Below are 19,841 nucleotides of genomic sequence, written 5' to 3' on the forward strand. Positions count from 1 at the left end.
AGTCAGGCAAGATATGCGACATGCAAAAATAGCTTACCGGTCAAGCTTCAAGCGAAGACAGTGTGGGGTGTTTACGTGGGGATCCGGTAAAAACGTCCCCGGAAAAAATGTCCCTATTGGCGAAGTAGGAAAAAATGTCCCCGAACGGGGCTGGAGTCTTGCGCTATAGGACGTAGACTACGTTTCTCCGTGGCGAACTGCAATGATGAATGATGCATGTAAACTTTATTACAGCGGTTTCACCTGTCGGCTTGGAATTGACCGCGAACATCGAATTGATGCGGGCATTCATGACAAAAAAAAATTATGGCAGCGGTAATACAGTGACAGTGACATGCTTTAAATTACGCAGTTCTTGTAAACATTTCGGGCCCCCAGAGGACGCAGGTTCCATATGATGATTACATTTAACTTAAAGCCGAGAAAGAATGGCATAACATTTGTTGGTTTTTTTTCATGTGTGTTCCAGAATAAATCTTTTTTAGGGCCGATTTTGGCATTGGGGACGTTTTTTCCTAGTTGCCGCTTCTTCAGGGGACGTTTCTTCCGGAGACGTTTTTTCCGGGGACGTTTTTACCTACACCTGTTTGCGTGCACGTTACTTCAATTAAGCACTAATGAAACTGACCATACAAATATTTCAACTTGTCTCTGTGACCTACAGCATACATACAGTAAAGAAGCAAAAGCAGCCAAGCTGCTTGTTCCATGCAGCATAAATAATTATGCACTGCTGTTGGAAACTGCACAGCATATATTGGTGGACGATCGTTGAACGTGCAGCTTTCTTCAATAGGTTACGCATCTCGCGTGACGCAGCCTACAGTGACACTGAAAAATATGCCATCTAAAAGACATTTCCTTGCAATATTATGCTGCAGCATATATGTGTATAGTATGCATAGCTTCGAGATGCAACACATATACTGTTGGTATCGCCCCTCATAACGTACTAGGATTTTTGCATCTTTTCATCAGTCTAAGATCACCGACTCAATCGTTTCTTTTTTTTTTTTTTTTTTCATTTGACAATGAGACTGACAGCATTTGCAAGTGTCATTATGCAGCAGAAAGCTTCAATTCAGAGTAGTTCAGTTCAGCAAGGGTTTGTTATAGTCTCAGGAAACTTAAAAATGGCGTATAGATGTAGATGTGCAAGTCAAAACTCAAAAGGCTGTAGCAACTTTTTTGCTCGGCATATTCTTGCGCTGAAAAAGAGAGTCAGTCTGGTTGTTTATAATCAGCCAAATGAGTGATGTAGAGAAAGAAGCAGAATTGTTGTCATCTTCTCTCCCACCCCATCTGTTAGTGCTGTTCAGTCGTTTGAGAATTGTCTTTCTGTGGTCTTTGCAAGGGATTATGAGTTCGTGAAGTTCAGTACTGGAGTTGGCTTTCACATTTCTGTTATCACACTTACTTTTCCTTCTACAGATGAAACTCCAAGCCAATTCTTCATACAAACTTGTGATGCCTGACGGTGGTAAAGCTGTGCAGTTATAGTGCGTCACCTCCATTCATATGCAAAACACAATATAAGGGTGATTTTGACTGCCAGTTTGACTATCGTATACATGGCAGCGGCAACACATCAACATTGTGCACACAGCATAGTGGCAGATACAATGAACGAAGGGCAGTGCTAGTCAAGGTGTGCAGCAGGAACATCATTTACTAAACTTTAAGTGAACAGTTCTCATTCGACTGAAAAGATTCTGCACAATAAATACCAAAAAAATACCGATTAGTCGACATATTGGTCATGACATCACAGTTACATGACCTCGTGTGAGAATTTCAAACATCTCACAGTGAAATAAAGCTAACAAAATTGGGAAGGTGCAAATGAAGCCAATTATCAAGGAAGCTCTTCTAATGAGGACATTTCAGAAAATAGTAGTTTAACAAAATAAATACGTTGATACTAAAGCTCAACCCATGTGTGCCCTCTGCATGCAATGTCTATAGCCATGTAGGGTCAAAGGTGTGTTAGTGGGGCATTTAGGGAATGCTGTTACATTGGTAATAATTTTGAAAAGTAGATAACTTTAAACGAGAAAAATTATATAAAAATTTGCAGAATGAAAATGCAGTTCATGTTTAAGATGCTGTCACGTCTATTATTGAGGTAAACTAGCTGAAGCTCCAAAATTATTTTAACTTTGTGTAACTACTTTCTCTTCTTATATTTTGCACTGATCATTATAATTAATCTTTGACCTTCTGCATGTTATGCCACTGATGTGCGTTCAATGAATTAAGTTACAGTGCTCAAATCTTGTCTTAGTTCATCTTATTTCTTCCGCATTTCTTTCATGCCATGATATATATATTGCGGATACATTTTTGTTTTGTGATATGTTCATGCTGAACTCTGTATTTATTAAAGAATATGTATTCTATTGCCTATATTTTACATTCAATGTAAGCAGCACGCCCATGTAGATATACGAAAGCATTAAACTTGAAATATATATGGCATATATATCAATGATTATTCAGGAATTAACATGTAAATACAATATGGTTCACCAACCAGATGAAGGAAATTGGTATCAACTGTCTAACTCGGTGATAAACTGTAAAACTATGACACAAACTTTAATTCTCTTAATTATCTTTTCTATTTAACTGTCAAATATGAGGACATACATGCGGATGATACCACTAAATGGCAGAAAGTGAAGTGGAGCTCAAGAGACTTCTGATGCGCGTACAAGAAGAGAGTGAGAAGTTTGGACTTAAACTGAACATTAAAAAGACAAAGATCATGGCGTCTTGCCCCATCAAGTCCTGGAGCATAGAGGGACAAGAAGTGGAAACCGTGACAGATTTTCTCTTCTTGGGCTCCAAGGTAACCCCGGAAGGAGACTGCAGTCATGAAATTAGGAGACGCCTACTTCTGGGAAAGAGAGCCATGGCTAGCCTTGACTGCCTAGTAAAGAGCAGAGACATTAGTCTGCCAACCAAGATCCATATAACTCGTGCTATGGTCTTTCCAGTTGTGATGTATGGATGCGAGAGTTGGGCTGTGAAGAAGGCTGACCGCCGAAGAATTGACTCGTTTGAATTGTGGTGCTGGCGGAGAATCTTGAGAGTTCCTTGGACGGCCAGAAGATCAAATCAGTCGATATTGTCGACCATAAACCCTGACTGCTCATTGGAGGTTCAAATTCTAAAGTTAAAGCTCAGCTACTTTGGTCATCTGATGAGAAGAGAGGAGTCGCTCGAGAAAGATTTGATGTTGGGAAAGGTTGAGGGTCACCGGAGAAGGGGTAGGCAGCGAACGCGATGATTAGATGGCATCCTCGAGGCGCTGCACATGAAGTTATGTGATGCTAGGAAGATAGTGAGAGACCGGAAAGCGTGGCGTGATATGGTTCATAGGGTCACGAAGAGTCGGACACGACTGAACGACTGAACTGAACTGAACGGATGAGGACATACGCCTATGAATATCTTCCAAACCAACTAGAACATCCAATTGAGAACTATGTATATACCATATGAAGTGCCATTTGAAATCCCGGGAACCAATTCAAATTTTCAAAACCACTTTGAATATCCAATAGGGTAGGACATATATGAATTGTAATCCTGTATAATATGGAAAATCCAGTTGGGATTCTAAATGATCATTATGAACGTGAGAACAATTGGGAGTGCCCATTGTTTGCAAAACCATTTGGGTAATTCCGTTACCTGCCAAATTGGTCGTAATTTTGTGCCCATTTGAGCTCATATATGGCTGTATCTAATTGGGTCAGTGTGGGGCCGAATGGAACCATGTTATAACTGGTTTAATTTTTTATGGGGAGGCTTAGTGAGCCAACTGAACTCGCATGGACCCTGAATGAGCACTGCGAAATCGAATGCTGGTGCTGTACGAGCATCGTGATTTTAAGCGAGCATTACGATGTCTCCTACAACTGAGCGTACAAGCTCTACGAGAGTGCGTACGGCGTCTGCGGGGGTTTTACGTGAACTGTACGAGATCTTCTACAAGCTGCTTGAGCCCTCGTACATCTGTACAAGACATCCTACAATCCTCGTACAACCCTACGAGACATCGTACACGCTCTAGGAGACACCGTAGACGCCCTACGAGACATCGTACAATCCTCGTACAACTCTACGAGACAACGTAGACGCTCTAAGAGACCTCATAGAATTCTTGTACAAATCGCATAGCTCTTAGAAATCTCCCACATTTCTCGTACACATCGTAGCAATCTCGTACATTTCGCATACACTTTTTCAGTAGGGTTGGCTCCTGCTTTCGGTTATCTGTGTCCTTATCTCTGGGATTTTCATTCTACCTTCTTCCTTTTTTTTTCCGGCGTCTTAGCTGCTTCTAAATAACTCTGACGGTTCGGATCCGCCTGACCTACTTTGCTTATGCCTTCCATGCCAGTGCTGGCCCCTGCCACGTGGCCCGCATTGGAATGTTCATCCTCGTTGGTTCCAAGGATAAAGTCGGCCCCTTTTTTTTTTCAATTTGAGCAAGCTGTCCAAGCAGTTTCTGATTTTCCGCTCTTAACAAACTTACTTCATTTTCTAAATCATCCACACGAGACACTAAACTGCCCCTTTCTTGATCAAATCTATCTAGACGCGCACTCAGTACGCCACACCGACACAAAAAGTCGTTGCCTTCCGCTTCACCTACAGAGTCAAAACGTGTTTCCTTGAGATTAACCTGCGCTTCACACTTAGTACACTTTACCTTCTTTTGATTGCACATCTTAAGCGCTCATCGACTGAACTAAATCTATTACGAATTTTCAGAATATACAGGTTGCCAAAAGAAGACACAAGAAACGACTAGCAAACACGCGTTAAAAACCAATTCTGCGAATGCCAATAGCCTAGAAAAAAAAATATTTATCTAAACAAGATAGCTAAATAATGAACGCCAAGAAAACCTAGCTGCCGGCACGAAAAACCAGGCCGCTAGGACCAAGAGCTAAAATCTATTCTTTAGGACGCACCTAACCTAACTAGCTGAAAACGAAATAACGTTAATAAATGAAAGAACTCATCTATTTGACGCTTCGGAAGCTCCCGCTGTCGCCAGTCCGTCCGTTTCCGGTAGCCACGTGCAATCGGAGGAGCAATGGAACAGGCGTCCGCACCACACGGCTGTCAACTGGCAACTAGAACATGTTGCAGTGGCGCCATCTAGCGGCATCAATGAGAAACGGCGTGCACCAGCCACGGCCGGTTTCGAGGGAGAGGGCCGGGCCCCATCATGTCCTGTCTGTATAGGCGCAGCTCATGCCGCCAGAGCCGTCGATAAAACTTGGCTCTGCACACTATAGCCTGTCTTTCGCCTCAACTATTTAAAGCGAAAGCCTTATGTAGCTCACGAGAAACTTTCTTTTCCCCTCTCATCTGTTTTTAAATTCTTTGTCTGCACGAGGCAGCGGTGGCGGCTCAGTTGTTATAGCCAGTAGGCACGCCCGTGCATTTTCGTTTGCTCCTTCCTTCAGTCGCAGCAATAAGAACCGTGTGCTGCAGCAACACTTGTGCATTTCTTCAGAAGATGTTCCGCTGTCCTTTCAATGTTTTTTTTTTGTTTTCTTTTTGGCGCAGTCTCAACATGCCGCACTTGCAAAAGACGTGAATGCTGTGCATTTTTCGAGCCCCACGGGGCGACCCCGCGAGAAAATAATGACTGAATGTGCACATTGACAAAAAGAGAAGAAAGCATAAGCACCGCAGAGTAGACACACGGCCAGACAAAAATCTACCCAGACAGTTGTTTACTCAAATAATAAGAGACCTCATAACAAAGCCAGCAAGAGTTCTCACAGCTGTTTGGTATCTATTCGTAAAATATTACGCATATTGTAGTTAATTTGACATTAAACTTTGTTGCCGCGCCGTGACAAATCAGATAACTGTTTAAATAGTGCGAATTGTGTCGCATCGTGTCCGTCATGATAGCAACAAGTTTGGATCCTGTGGTCAAAAGACCAATCGACGCTCGGATTCAGATATATATGCTCTTCACACGGTGTGTATGTTAGCGTTTCTCTTCGTTTCTGGAAGCCCCACCCCCCTCCCCCCGCCTCGAAAAACGCCGTCTGGTCTCTGGCGCGCGCGAATCGAATATCACCGCGGGCACTGGAAAAACAGCTGCCTCGCCCTTCGCCGCGGCCGATCCCCACTACCCCAGCGAGCGTCGTGGCAGCGCCGGGTGCGAGAGGAGGTAAATACCTCCCCTTGCGGAAGAAGACCAGCGATAGGGAGCTTCTGTATCCAACCAGGAGCGTCGTCTCCCGCCGCCTCTCCCGGCAAACGCCGGGGGATAGCAGGCACGGAGTACGCTGTTCACACTGGAGGACCCACCGTGCACGACCGCCCGTCTTCAGGTTCCCAACAGCGAAGCGACCGTTAAATACCGTACGCTCTCGCCACCTCCCGCGGCAGACGCCGTGGTATGGCTTTGTCAGAAGAATGCGGCGCGCATGGGAGATCCCGGCCGCCATATTTCCGGCGCGTAGAAATGTCCCCCCCCCCCCCCCCCAGTCGTAGCTAATTCCCCAACCGGTGAGTCAGAAGTCCTTCTTACGTAGCCGTTCCCTTCCACGGAAAACCTTGTTAGCCGGCATGGTCTGTATTATTTGCAAGTGCAACAAATAACATTCGAGTATTATTGATGTGTCGTGGCCGTCCTTGTGCGCTTTGTTCACCCCGCGGGTCGCGAGCGAGAACGTTGCACCCGCGGAGTGGCGGCAGGGCGGAAGACCGTCCCCCCTTGAATTGCCACAGCCCACATCCTATGTAACCTGACATCCACAGTCTGCCACTGACAATTCGAGTCCGGCCAGTCGGCGCCATACAGGTGCCATTTTCTTCTGTGTATGTAGTTTTTGACACTTCATTCGCTTTAGCTCGACCGTTGGAACGAAGGGAGCGCGGGGTGCGTCCCCCCAACCCAAGCCAGTCAAATCGAGAAGAACGCGCGTCGCTCTTGACCATTGCTCAGATTTTTGGTAGGCGGTCTTCGTGAAGTGGATCATCAACATCATCATCATCAGCCTGATTATACCCACTGCAGGGCGAAGGCCTCTCCCATATTTCTCCACTTAACCCGGTTCTGTGCTAGCTGCATCCACTTGACCCCTGCGAACTTCTTAATCTCATCCGCCCACCTAACTTTCTGCCGCCCCCTGCTACGATTTCCGTCCCTTGGAAGTGGATGGAGAGGAGAATTGGGACGCCGTCGGTTTCCGTCTCCTGATGAAACCTTGCGCCATCAATTAACTTTGTAGCACTGTCCAGTTGTTTAATTGGAAGAAAGGCGAGGAGACAGTCCCTGCCCAAATAATTGGCATCATTAAGTGATGGAGATGTTCCCCATCGTTTCGGTTATAAAGTCATTCTCCTTGCCGTGAATAATTAGTTCGAGGGACGCTTCGCATACTAGAGCAAAGACGTGCCCAGCTGTCTTCTGAAGTATAGATACGGGGGAGCCATAACAGAGCTCAACACCGCGCAGTGCTAATGACGAGCTTAGTGACACGCAGCGCTGTTTTGTACTTAGTAAATTAAACACATGTCAGTGGATGTCATCAAATCGAGTATAGCAGTGAGAAGGTACGGTCTAGGGAGTGGCGCGGTGTGGCGGCGATGCAAGGATGCTACATAGAGTGAAAGGCGTAGTACAATATCTGTTTGAAATGCGCACGGACCAAGCCCAAGAGCGCGTCTCCATTGCCGTCCGCGCGCATTTGCAGCTTGCGTATGGCAATTACAATAAAAGTGTTTTTTTGTCAAAGTGTCAAAACTTCTCTCGCATGTGTGCTTTTTCTAGCAAGATGGCCAACACGTACTTATAATTGTTAAAAAGCGGGCTAATGTAAACTGCTTCCACTGGAAAACGTAAGATCATACTGTGCTTTTGCTTTGAAAATTTGCATTTGGTCACGGTCTTCGTCGCCGTTAGTGCACATTTGTAACAGCCTGTATTAAAAGCGCCAAACAACACATTCATCTCGCAGGCGCACTAGGTAGCGGCGATATGAACGGAAAAAGCCGCCCGCATTCAACCAATCAACATGGTTTGATAACATGCACGCTTTTTAAAGCACTTTTGTCTTTGCCAACAGCATGCAGATAGAAATTTCAAATTCTGTGAGCACATAAACAAACAATTTGCTTAGGCGTACGACCCGATTGCTTCACTTCACTCCGCCGGCTTGGCGCAGTGGTTACGGCGCTCGACTACTGTTCCCAAGAATGCGGGATCGAATCCGGGCCTCGGCGGCCGCTTTTCGCTGGTAGCGCAAAGCACGGCGCCCATGCGCTGTGTGATGTCAGCGCGCGCTAAAGAACCCGAAGTGGTCGAATTTCCGAAGTCCTCCACTACGGCGTCGCTCATAGCCTGAGTCGCTTTGGGACGTTAAACCCCACAACCAAACGAGACTTGATTGCTCCGTTTCTTATTGGAGTATTAGGTGTTAGTAAAATGATCTTTTTTATTCTTTGAACATTATAGCTGTAGATATGAAGGCATCCCTTTATGATGATGGACTGATTTTTTATGGCGCAAGGGCATCTTTGGCCAAAGAGCTCCAAACACAAGGTGAAGTGACAACTGAAGTTAATAAAATGTCCGAGGTGAGGTGTTTATTGATGTACTTAAAAACGGTGGTGTACAGGGCCTAAAGGTTTTTTCGGAGTGTATAGTCTAAAGTCAGAGGTGTATAGGGCCTAAAAACATTGAATTGCGGTGTTTAGTGGTCTGAGTAAAAGTGAAATGGAGAGATGAACGTGTTAAAAGGCTAAGCTGCCTCAGCAACAATTTCTTTAAAAGAAAGCAATTTAATTGAAAGAAACGGGCTGACGCCCATGTTGATAAATGATTCCATATAAAAAGCCTACCTTTAATAAATATTTAAAAATTCTATCTAAAGGGAACATTGGATGATCGCCAAGAAAGATGGATGGATGTGTGGGTATTAGTATCATGTATAATTCGGGAACATGACGTCTTCTATGCTGTTCAAGTCTCGGACATTCAATTAAAACATGGAGCACTGTTAGCTGGTAACCGCATCTCGAACAATGGGGTGCAGGAGAGCTTGTTAAAAGGTATGAACGTGTTATATGTGTGACGTATTCTCAGCCTGCACAGAGCTACTTCTTTGAATCTGTTTTGTTTTTCTGTAGTGTACCTGCCTATCCTTGGTTTTACTGTGTGTAGTTTATTCTCAGTTGCTGTGTCCCACTCCTCTTGCCGTTGTTGTCGGATCATGTTTTTGATGTGTGGCTTGAGATCCTGATATATGTTGTCAATGTCAGTAGTGTTTCGAAGGACAGCTGATGCAGCAAGCCTATCAGCTGCCTCGTTACCTGGTATACAGCGGTGGCCTGGCACCCAACACAGTGTAATATTAAGTTCTAGTTTATGGGCAGACATAAGGCTGCGCATAAGACATAAAGGGAATTCAGGACTGGGTTCTTATTATGCCCCTTTCGAAAGGATAGGGACGTTAAAACACTGAGGGAGTCTGTGTAGATGATCGATGTCTGTATTTTCTTTTCTATAATGTGTCTTACAGCAAGCAGGATTCCACGGCATTCAGCGGTAAATATACTTGTATGTCTGTTCAGTGTTTCTGAAAGTGAAAATTGCGGTCCATGTGCTGCACAGGACCCTTGAGCAGACTTCGAAGCATCGGTGTAATATTCATCACAAGTGTACTTCGCCTGAAGTGACATGAAGTGCTGCTGTATGGCAATAGAGGATGCGTGCTTCCCCACTTCAAGAAACGATAGGTCACAATTAACAGCGTGCATTTCCCAAGGAGCAATTAAGTCTTTTGTGGAAGTTGTATGAAGACTGGTAACCGGAACGTCCAGATGTTCAATATGCGTGGCAACTCTGATTGGATATGGTGGTGTTAGAGATGGTTTTCTTGAGAAAAGTGCTGTGCTAGTTTTGTCAACAAGGAACCGGCGACATGGACGATCCAGTTGGCATAGTACCTTCATAGCCGAAGTTACACAAGTAAATTCTCTCCTTTGTTGCAGTGACCTTCGGTTCGCCTCGACATAAAGGCTAGCAATTGGGCTAGTTCGAAAAGCGCCCGTGGTGAGGCGAAGGCCGAGGTGGTGCACGTGATCGAGTAATTTTTGGGGCAGAGGATGATGCTGACCCATAGATCATCGAGCCATAGTCAATGCGTGATAGAACTACACTATTCAGAAGGCTCAGAAGGCAGTCGCGGTCTGTGCCCCATGACCACTGAGAGAGAATTTTAAGCAGATTCATTGCTTTGAGACAGTTCAGTCGCAACTGTTTTGTGTGGGCGATGAAGGGAAGTTTTTCGGCAACAACTACGCCAAGAAATTTATGTTTCTTTTTAAATGCAACGCTCTGACCATTCATTGTAATATTGGGGTCAGGCCTGATGCCACGCTGCTTAGAGAAAAGTACACAAACACTCTTTTAAGAGTTAAATTTAAACCCATTGTCATCAGCCCACCTGGACTATTTGTTAAAACCTAGCTGAATCTGTCGTTCACAGATGGTCAAGTTGCAAGATTTGAAGCTTATCTGGACGTCATCAACATACACAGAACAAGAAATGGTTTTTGGCAGCACGCTTTTTAAAAAGTTCACTTTGACTATGAAAAGTGCAACTGAGAACACCACCTTGAGGGACACCATTTTCCAGTATGTTCTCCTTTGAGTATGCATTGCCAACACGAACTTTGAAGGTCCGTTCAGACAAGTAACTTCGTATTGTATTCAACATGTTCCTTGTGATGCCAAGAGAGAAGAGGTCGCAGATGATACCATAGCGCCAAGTGGTATCATATGCTTTTTCAAGACCGAAAAAGACAGATAAACAATGTTGTTTTTTGTACAAAAGAATCCCTTGCATAAGACGCAAAGGCAATGAGCTGATTAGCTGTTGACCGCCCAGCTGTAAAACCAGCTTGGTTTTGATGAAGAAGGCCATTGTATTCAAGAAAATGGAGAAGGCGACGATTTACCATTTTTTCAAAGAGCTTGCATAGACAGCTAGATAGTGCAATTCGGCCGATAACTAGCAGCAAGTGTGGGTTCTTTTCCGGGTTTTAATGTTGGGATGATGATCGCTTCCTTCCATGCTTGAGGAAAGCGTCCTCTGGTGCATATTTTAATATAGAGGCAGAGTAGGGATTCAAGAGTGTCCACATGTAGGTGCCTGAGCATTTCATATGTGATCCTGTCTGGACCTGGTGCTGTGTTACCAAATGTGTCTAGTGCAATCTTCAGCTCCTGCATGGTGAATGAGCTATTGTACCCTCCTGTGGAAGGTCTTTTATCATGTATGTGCTTCCTCTACTCAGTTGCCTTGTGCCGCAAAAAGGAATCTGTATAGTGTGCTGAGCTGAATATTGTCACGGACAATAGGGCTAGATGTGACTAAGACGACGGGACGAAGCTCAACCAGCAGGCAAAGTTCCGCGCACAGCACGCGAGACAACTTCGGCGTCCTCTTCTACCAGGTGTCACCTAAAACATCTGGGACACCAGGTGGCATTACCCCCCCTCCTAAAAAAAACGAAAGCACAGACTGGGCGCGAGCGATGGGCGATGCAAGTTAGTACAGAAAACGAATATAAAACAGAGGCGGTGCCCTACACAACTAAACGAGTGCATAGTACACCGCACATTACTGCGTGAAATACGGTTTCATGCGGACAACGTGCACCACCTCGGAGCGTGGTTGTCGACGCGAGGTCTGCACAGTACCCGCTGGAAGGACTTCGTATGTCACTTCTGTGACACGGCGCAGAACCTTGTAAGGTCCAAAGTATCGCGACATCAGTTTTTCAGACAAGCCGGGCCGGCGCACCTGTGTCCACACCCAAACTTGCTCTCCTGGTTGGTATGTGACGTGTCGATGACGGAGGTTGTAGCGACGCGTATCCTTTCCCTGCTGTTGCTGAATGTGGATGCGGGCAAGTTGACGTGCTTCCTCGGCGCGCTGAGCAAACTGCTCAGCGTCTGGAATGAGAGGATTATCCGTGCAGCACGGAAGCATGGCATCTAACATCGTCTGAACATCGCGTCCATAGAGCAGGCGAAATGGCGTAAAACGCGTAGTCTCTTGGATGGCAGTGTTGTAGGCATACGTGACGTACGGGAGAATCTCGTCCCAGGTCTTGTGCTGGGAGTCTATGTACATTGCAATCATGTCGGCGATCGTTTTAATGAGTCTCTCAGTGAGGCCATTCGTCTGTGGGTGATAAGCAGTGGTTTTGCGATGGCTCGTGTGACTCAGCTCAAATACGTTGTGCATAAGTTGTGCCGTAAACGCCGTGCCTCGATCGGTGATTACTTGGGACGGTGCGCCATGGCGCAACACGATCTGCTGCATAAAAAAACTGGGCGATCTCAGATGACGTGCCACGCTTCACCGCCTTGGTTTCCGCATACCGTGTGAGATAGTCGGTCGCAACTATAATCCATTTGTTACCGACCGATGTCAGCGGAAATGGGCCCAGAAGGTCGATGCCGATTTGGTCAAACGGTGTTCGGGGAGGCGCAATAGGTTGGAGCAAACCCGCTGGCTTGAGAGGTGGCGCCTTTCGACGTTGGCACTCACGACAGCCTCGGACGTAGCGATGAACGGCGTCAGCGAGTTTAGGCCAATAATAGGCTTGACGAACTCGGGCGAGTGTGCGTGTAAAGCCCAAGTGGCCGGAGGTGGGCTCATCATGGCAGGCAAAAAGGATATCGGCACGGAGGTCGGCTGGCACTACGAGGAGGAACGCTCGGTCAACAGTGCTGGAGTTCTGTTTGTATAGAACGCCATTCCGGACACAGAAAGCAGACAGGTTTCGAGCAAATTGCCGAGGGATATCAGCAGCGCGACCCTGCAGGTGGTCAATGACAGGTCGAAGTTCCGGGTCAGCTCGCTGTCGGGTCATTATGTCTGAAACACTCACCAGTCCAAGAAAACCGCTCTCATCATCCGTGCTCTCATCGACTAAACCGACGGGTGCGCGCGACAGCGCGTCAGCATTTTCGTGCTTCTGGCCAGATTTATACACAATGGTGTACTCAAATTCTTGGAGGCGAAGACTCCATCGTGCTAGGCGCCCCGATGGGTCGCGGAGGTTAGCCAGCCAGCACAAGGAATGATGATCGGTGACAACTTTAAACTGGCGGCCGCAGAGGTAAGGCCTAAATTTCATGGTTGCCCACACAACCGCAAGGCATTCCTTTTCCGTAGTGGAGTAGTTTGTCTCGGCGCGGGAGAGCGTGCGGCTGGCATACGCTATTACCTTTTCGACGCCAGCTTGGTGTTGAACGAGTACAGCGCCAAGGCCGATATTACTGGCGTCGGTGTGGACTTCGGTGTCAGCGTCTTCATGAAAGTGCGCAAGAACAGGGCTTGTTTGCAGTCGGCTGCGCAGCTCCGCAAAAGCCTCTTGTTGCTCGGCGCCCCACACGAACTGTGTATCATCGCGCGTGAGGCGAGTCAGGGGGGCGGCAACTTTGGAAAAATCGGCGATGAAGCGGCGGTAGTACGTGCAGAGACCCAGGAAGCGTTTCAAACTTCTCTTGTTTGCAGGAACGGGAAATTTGGCGACAGCAGCAGTCTTGTCGGGGTCTGGCCTAACGCCTGCGGCACTCACAAGGTGACCAAGAAACTTCAACTCTTTGTAGCCAAAGTGGCACTTCTCGGGCTTGAGCGTCAAGTCAGCTGACCGGAGGGCATCTAATACTGCGCGCAGGCGTTCGAGGTGTTCTTCAAAGGTTTCAGAGAATACGACAACGTCGTCGAGATAGACTAAGCAGATTTGCCATTTGAGGCCGGCGAGAACGGTGTAAATCATGCCCTGAAAAGTAGCGGGCGCTGAACATAGGCCAAAAGGCAGCACTTCGAACTCGGGGTGACAAAAGCTGTTTTTTCGCGGTGCCGCTCATCGACCTCAATCTGCCAGTACCCGCTCTTCAAGTCAATGGAGAAGTACTGAGCGACGAAGCTTGTCGAGCGAATCATCGATACGGAGCAGCGGGTAGACGTCTTTTTTAGTGATGGCATTCAACCTTCGATAATCGACACAGAAGCGAAGGGGAGCATCTTTTTTCTTTACCAGCACGACAGGGGATGACCACGGGCTGTTGGATGGTTGTATGACACCATCACAAAGCATCTCCTGAACTTGTGTCTGAATCGCTTCACGTTCCGTCGTTGAGATGCGGTACGGCTGCTGGCGGATAGGGCGGGCGTCGTCAGGAGTAATGATGCGGTGCTTCACTAGAGGCGTTTGCCGTACTTTCGATGAGGACGCAAATCAAGAGCTGAACTCTAGTAGGAGGGCACGTAGCTCACGATTCTGTGTGTCCGAGAGATCCGGACTAATATTAAGACGATCAAGTGGGGGCTGCTTAGTGCTAACAGCCCCAAACGTAAAACATTCAGAAACATCCGCTAAGGAGTCAGCAAACGCGATGGCAGTAGCACGGAAAAGATTCCGGGGTTCGTTGGTGAAGTTAGTCACCAGGAGATCAGACCGGCCGTCGCGGAGGTGGATGAGGCTGCGCGCTGTACAGATACCGTGGGTAAGCAAAAGTGACTGGTTGCCTTCCGCGACCGCATGCCCGTCACGCAGTTCGTCGCAAGTAACAGTCACAAAAACACTGGCGCGTGGCGGAATCGAAACGCTCTCGGCGGAAATTCGAAGGGCGGCGCGGCGTTGGCGATTCTTGACGTCAGTATCAGCAGCTTTCTCGGTTGAAAATGTCACTGTGCGCTTTCGGAGATCGGTAATAGCTCCATACTCCCGGAGAAAATCAACCCCAAGGATAACGTCACGGGAGCAGTCAGGTATAACGAGGCAGCTTACAATAAACGTGGAGCTGCGAATTTGAACTCGTGCCGTGCACAGGCCACTAGGAGTTACGACATGTCCGCCAGCGGTGCGAATCTGCGTGCCCGACCATGGTGTCATGACTTTTTTTAGAAGCGCTGCTAGCTTCCCGCTTATAATCGAAAAATCCGCGCCAGTGTCCACCAATGCGCTAACCTTATGGCCGTCGAGAAGCACGGGTATGTCCAGCGAGAGTCGATTTTCATGCGTAGGAAGTGTCGTCGGTGCCGTAAAATCCAGATCGCTCACAGGTCTGCTTGTCAGGGGGTCTTCGTCACGTCGATTGCAAGCGGCCTCGCCCCCGGAGGTCGCTGTCTTTAGTTTTCCCGGTGGGGACTTGGCGAGCGTCGCTGCGCCGTCCAGGATGGCCCGCGCTGCGGCGATGATCGGCGTGGGGACGTGGATCGTGACTGCCGCTGAGAAGTTGGCGCCATGCGCTGCTGCGCTAAGTAGTCTTCAATCTCCCGGGGTCTTTGGCCTATTGGAGGGCGACGCATGTCGATGGGAAATCCGTGAAGTCCACGGTGTCGATAGGGGCACTGGCGATAGAGATGACCTGGCTCCCCGCAATGGAAGCACAGGCGCTGGCGATTTGGGGCGCGCCACAGGTCCGCCTTCCGCTGGGGTGGTCGTCGGTTGTCGACGAACGGCTCAGTGTGTGCGGAATAAAGTGAGCCTTGATCGGGTGGCGGTAATGGCGCCGAAGCAGTAGCAGGGCGTCGCGCCATATCTGCATAAGTTGGACGTAGGTACTCCGTGGGGAAAGGTTGTGGATCAGAGGACGCCACCGAGGGCTTCAACGCTTGAAGCTCTTCGCGGACAATGCTAGCTACAGAGCCGACCATCGGCTGTGGAGCACCGAAAACCTTCTGGACCTCTTCGCGTACAACTGAACGGATGATGTCGCGTAGGTTCGGGGTAGCTCCGAAGGCCGAAAACGGCTCCACAACCGAAGCGGCGACCACCGGCCTGTTGTAAGTGGTAGACCGCTGCTGGAGCATCCTCTCTATTGTGAGAGCTTCCGAAAGAAACTCGGCAACCGTCCTTGGTGGATTGCGCACGAGGCCAGCGAACAGTTGCTCTTTAATACCGTGCATAAGGTGGCGCACCTTTTTGTCTTAGGTCATGGCCGGGTCAGAACGTCGGAAGAGCCGGGTCATGTCCTCCACATACATGGTCACAGTCTCATTTGGCATCTGTATACGAGACTGTAGAGCCCTTTCGGCGCGTTCTCGCCGATCCGCGCTGGTATAGGTCTCACGAATTCGTCGGCAGAACTCACGCCATGATGTTAGGGCGTCTCCTCGGTTCTCGTACCAAGTACGAGCGCCATCTTCCAGGCTGAAGAAGACATTTCGAAGCTTGGCTGCGTCGTCCCACTGATTAAACGAGGCGACCCATTCAAATTGGATAAGCCAGTCTTCGACGTCTTCGCTCTGACTGCCGTGGAAGGGCTGAGGCCGTCGTGGATTTTGCAGGGTGTAGTAAGTTGGAGCTCCTTGCATAGCCGGTCGAGGGGCGCCTGCGGTGTTGAACTCCAACGGCCCGTGCTCAGGTGGTAGGCCTAGGTTCCTCCGGCTAGCGCGGTGATCAGGAGTGTCGATTGGCACAGGACCTGAATCCTGGGTATGCGGAGGAGTTCGGGACATATACTGGGATCGATACCCAGCACCTCAACCAAAATATGTCACGGACAAGAGGGCTAGATGTGACTAAGACGACGGGACGAAGCTCAACCAGCAGGCAAAGTTCCGCGCACAGCACGCGAGACAACTTCGGCGTCCTCTTCTACCAGGTGTCACCTAAAACATCTGGGACACAAGGTGGCAATATGCATTCAAAGTGTTGCCCTAGTGCGTCTGCTTGATGTTCAAGAGAGTCACCACTGGTGCTGACAAGGGGTGTTGGGATTGTGCTATATCCTTTGAGTGCTCTTATCCTGTTGTGAACTTTGTGTCCATCAGAATAAGAGTTCACAGAAAAAAGGAATGATGACCAGCTTTCTCGCTTGGAGATGCGTCGAAGACGCCTGCCATTTGCCTTTGCACGCTTAAAGACTATTAGGTTTTCGGCTGTGGGGTATCGGCGTAGTTTCGACCATGCCCTGTTCTGAGTTTCACGAGCAGTCTTACATTCTGCATTCCACCAGGGTCTTCGTTTATTTCGTGGCTTACTTGACGTCTGTGGAATGTATTTTTCTGCTGCCTATATAATGTGCAGCGTAATCAAGCGCTGAGTTTTCATCAACGCCCAAGTCAGTAACTGGTGAACAAGGCAATGATGAGTGTTCCCTGAACATCTCCCAATTCGCTCCATATTCTTTAAACTTTCTAGGATTAGACGCATTTTCATTTTTATCACCTGCATACTTTACAAAGATCAAAAAATGGTCACTTCCATATAGATTGTTAATTACAACCCACTCTGTAGCTGCCAAGAGCATCGGGGAGCCGATAGCTAAATCTATGGATGTGTGTGAGTTATGTAATATGTTGTATGTTGGCTCTTATGTGTTAAGTAGGCATGATCCAGAGGACAATATGAATTTTTCAGTTAGCACACCTCGGGAGTCTGTTCTTATACATTCCCATAATGGATGGTGTGCAATAAAATCTCCGACCAGCAGCCATGGTTCTGGAAGTTGGTCAATCAGCTTTTCAAAATTTTCGCTACATAGCCTATAGTCTGGAGGAATGTACAGAGAACACACTGTTGTTATTTTACCAAAAGTTAGGGTTCGTATTGCCACTGCCTCCAAGTCGCTATTAAGTGAGATGCTTCGGCATGGGATTGATTTTTAAGTTACAATGGCAAAGCCGCCAGAGGGGTGAGTGCTGCCTTGCCTATCTTTCCTGAACACAAGAAACTGCTTCAGGAAACTTGTGTCTGTAGGTTTTAAGTGGGTTTCTTGCACACAAAGTATGTTTGGTTGATGCTCGGGAAGGATTTCATATACATCATCCAGATTATTTAGTAGTCCCCGACAGTTCCTATAAATGATGTTCTCCGTAGCCATTTTTGTAATGCGGAATGTGGATGAGACAGTGGGTTTAAGGCTCGCCGCCTTTATAAGGTGGATTAACTGGCGTATGTTTTTTCCATTTGAAGCGGTTTGGCAGGCACTGCCTCTAATTGGCGGACTCCCTAGGCGCCACTGATGCTGTGGAGTCCACGCTAACCTCCATCGCCTCTGGAGAAGGCATGGAGGCAGGAAGTGTTTCTAGAGGAACCAAGTCCCTCTCAGATGTCTTCGGTGTCCCGGACGTCTGGGAGAAAGTGACCTCCCGGATTGCAAAGATTGGTGCAGCCGGTGGCTGCTTAGTGAGGAGGCGTGGTGGGAGGACATTAGCAGCATTGCACTGCGTGCCCACCGTTACTACACGCGGCCTGGCCCCTCTGCAGGCTGCGTCAGCATGGGGAGCGGAGGAGAGAACTCTGTGTTTCTTCCGCGTCTCTCGGTATGTTATATTTTCGGTTACCTTTAGATTGATTACTTCCTTTTCGGCCTGAAAGGCCACACAGGACCGTGAGTACGCAGGGAGTGTGCCCTCACAGTTCACAAATTTGAAGTCAGTTGCACTGCAATTATCGGTTGCATGGTCCTGTGCGCTGCATTTTGCACAGGTAAGGCGTCCTCAGCATGTCTGTCTGCCATTCCCGTACCGCTGAAACTTGAAGCATCTGCGGGGCTTGGTATGTATGGGCTAACTTTGCATCGTATGAATTCCACATTGATGAATTCAGGAAGTGTGCTGCCGTTGAAGTGATAACAATATGTTTTGTTTTTATTTCCTCATTCTTGCCCCTGATTGTTATTCTTCGAACTGCCGTGACACCTTGGTTCTGTAGGCCGTCAAGGAGATCTGATCCTGTTTCATTTAGGAGGTCTCGCTCAGAAACCACTCCCTGGCAGCTGTTAAGACCGCGGTGGGGTGATACTTGACCGTCAATGTGAGCAAATGTTTTTGTTATGAGGAGTTTGTCAGCCTGGCGTTTTTCTGATTACTCTATTAGTAGGTCACCAGTGTGGGGATATAAGGGGGAATGGTCTTCCGCCCCGCTCCTACTCCGCAGGTGCAGCGTCCTCGCTAGCGACCCGCGGAGGGGAACAAAGGGACAAAGGACGGGGACGACACATAGTTCATACTCAAATGCTATTTATTGCACTTGCAAATAATACAGAACATGCCGGCTAGCTATACATCAACAAGGTTTTCCTTAGGGCAAGGCTACGTAAGAAGGACTTTTGACTCACCGGCTGGAAAATGGGGGTGCGATTTCGGCGGCGGACATTTGCACGCGCCATGAATATGGCGGCCGGGATCTCCCGTGCGCGCCGCATTCTTCGGACGAAACCATACCACGGCGTTCGCCGCGGGAGGCGGCGAGAGCGTGCGGTATTTACCGGTCGCTTCGCCGTTGGGAACCAGAAGATGGGCGGTCGTGCACGACGGCTCCTCCCGTGTGCGCAGCGTGCTCCGTGCCCGCTATCCCCCGGCATTTGCCGGAAGAGGCGGCGGGAGACGACCGCTCTCGTTGCCGGCTGGATCCAGAATCTCGCTCTCGTCTTCTCGCGAGATCCCGCGTAGACGTCTTGGTGGCGCACCCATCACTGGTCTCCTTCCCCCAAGGGGAGATATTTACCACCTCTCCCAGCCGACGCTGCCATGAAGCTCGTTGGGGTGGTGGTGGTCGGTCGCGGCTTTATAGTCGCGACCGACTGGTTTTCCACAACTGGTTTTCCACACCAGATCCTAGTTTTTTTGCTTTATAGTTTGCCCCAATGATGGCCTTCAGCGATTTGGCAATCAGAAAGACTGACAGTTCATTTACAGGTTTAGATTCTGTTATAAAGCGCAAGACAAACAATTTTGGAAAGTTCTCAGTTTGTGCCGTGATTTTTTGTGTCATTTCGGTGCGACTCCTTTTCGGAGATCGATCAGTCTTTTTTAAAG

Source organism: Amblyomma maculatum, chromosome 2 (genome assembly GCF_055883805.1).
Source record: "Amblyomma maculatum isolate TAMU_Amacu chromosome 2, ASM5588380v1, whole genome shotgun sequence".
Lineage (NCBI taxonomy): Eukaryota > Metazoa > Arthropoda > Arachnida > Ixodida > Ixodidae > Amblyomma > Amblyomma maculatum.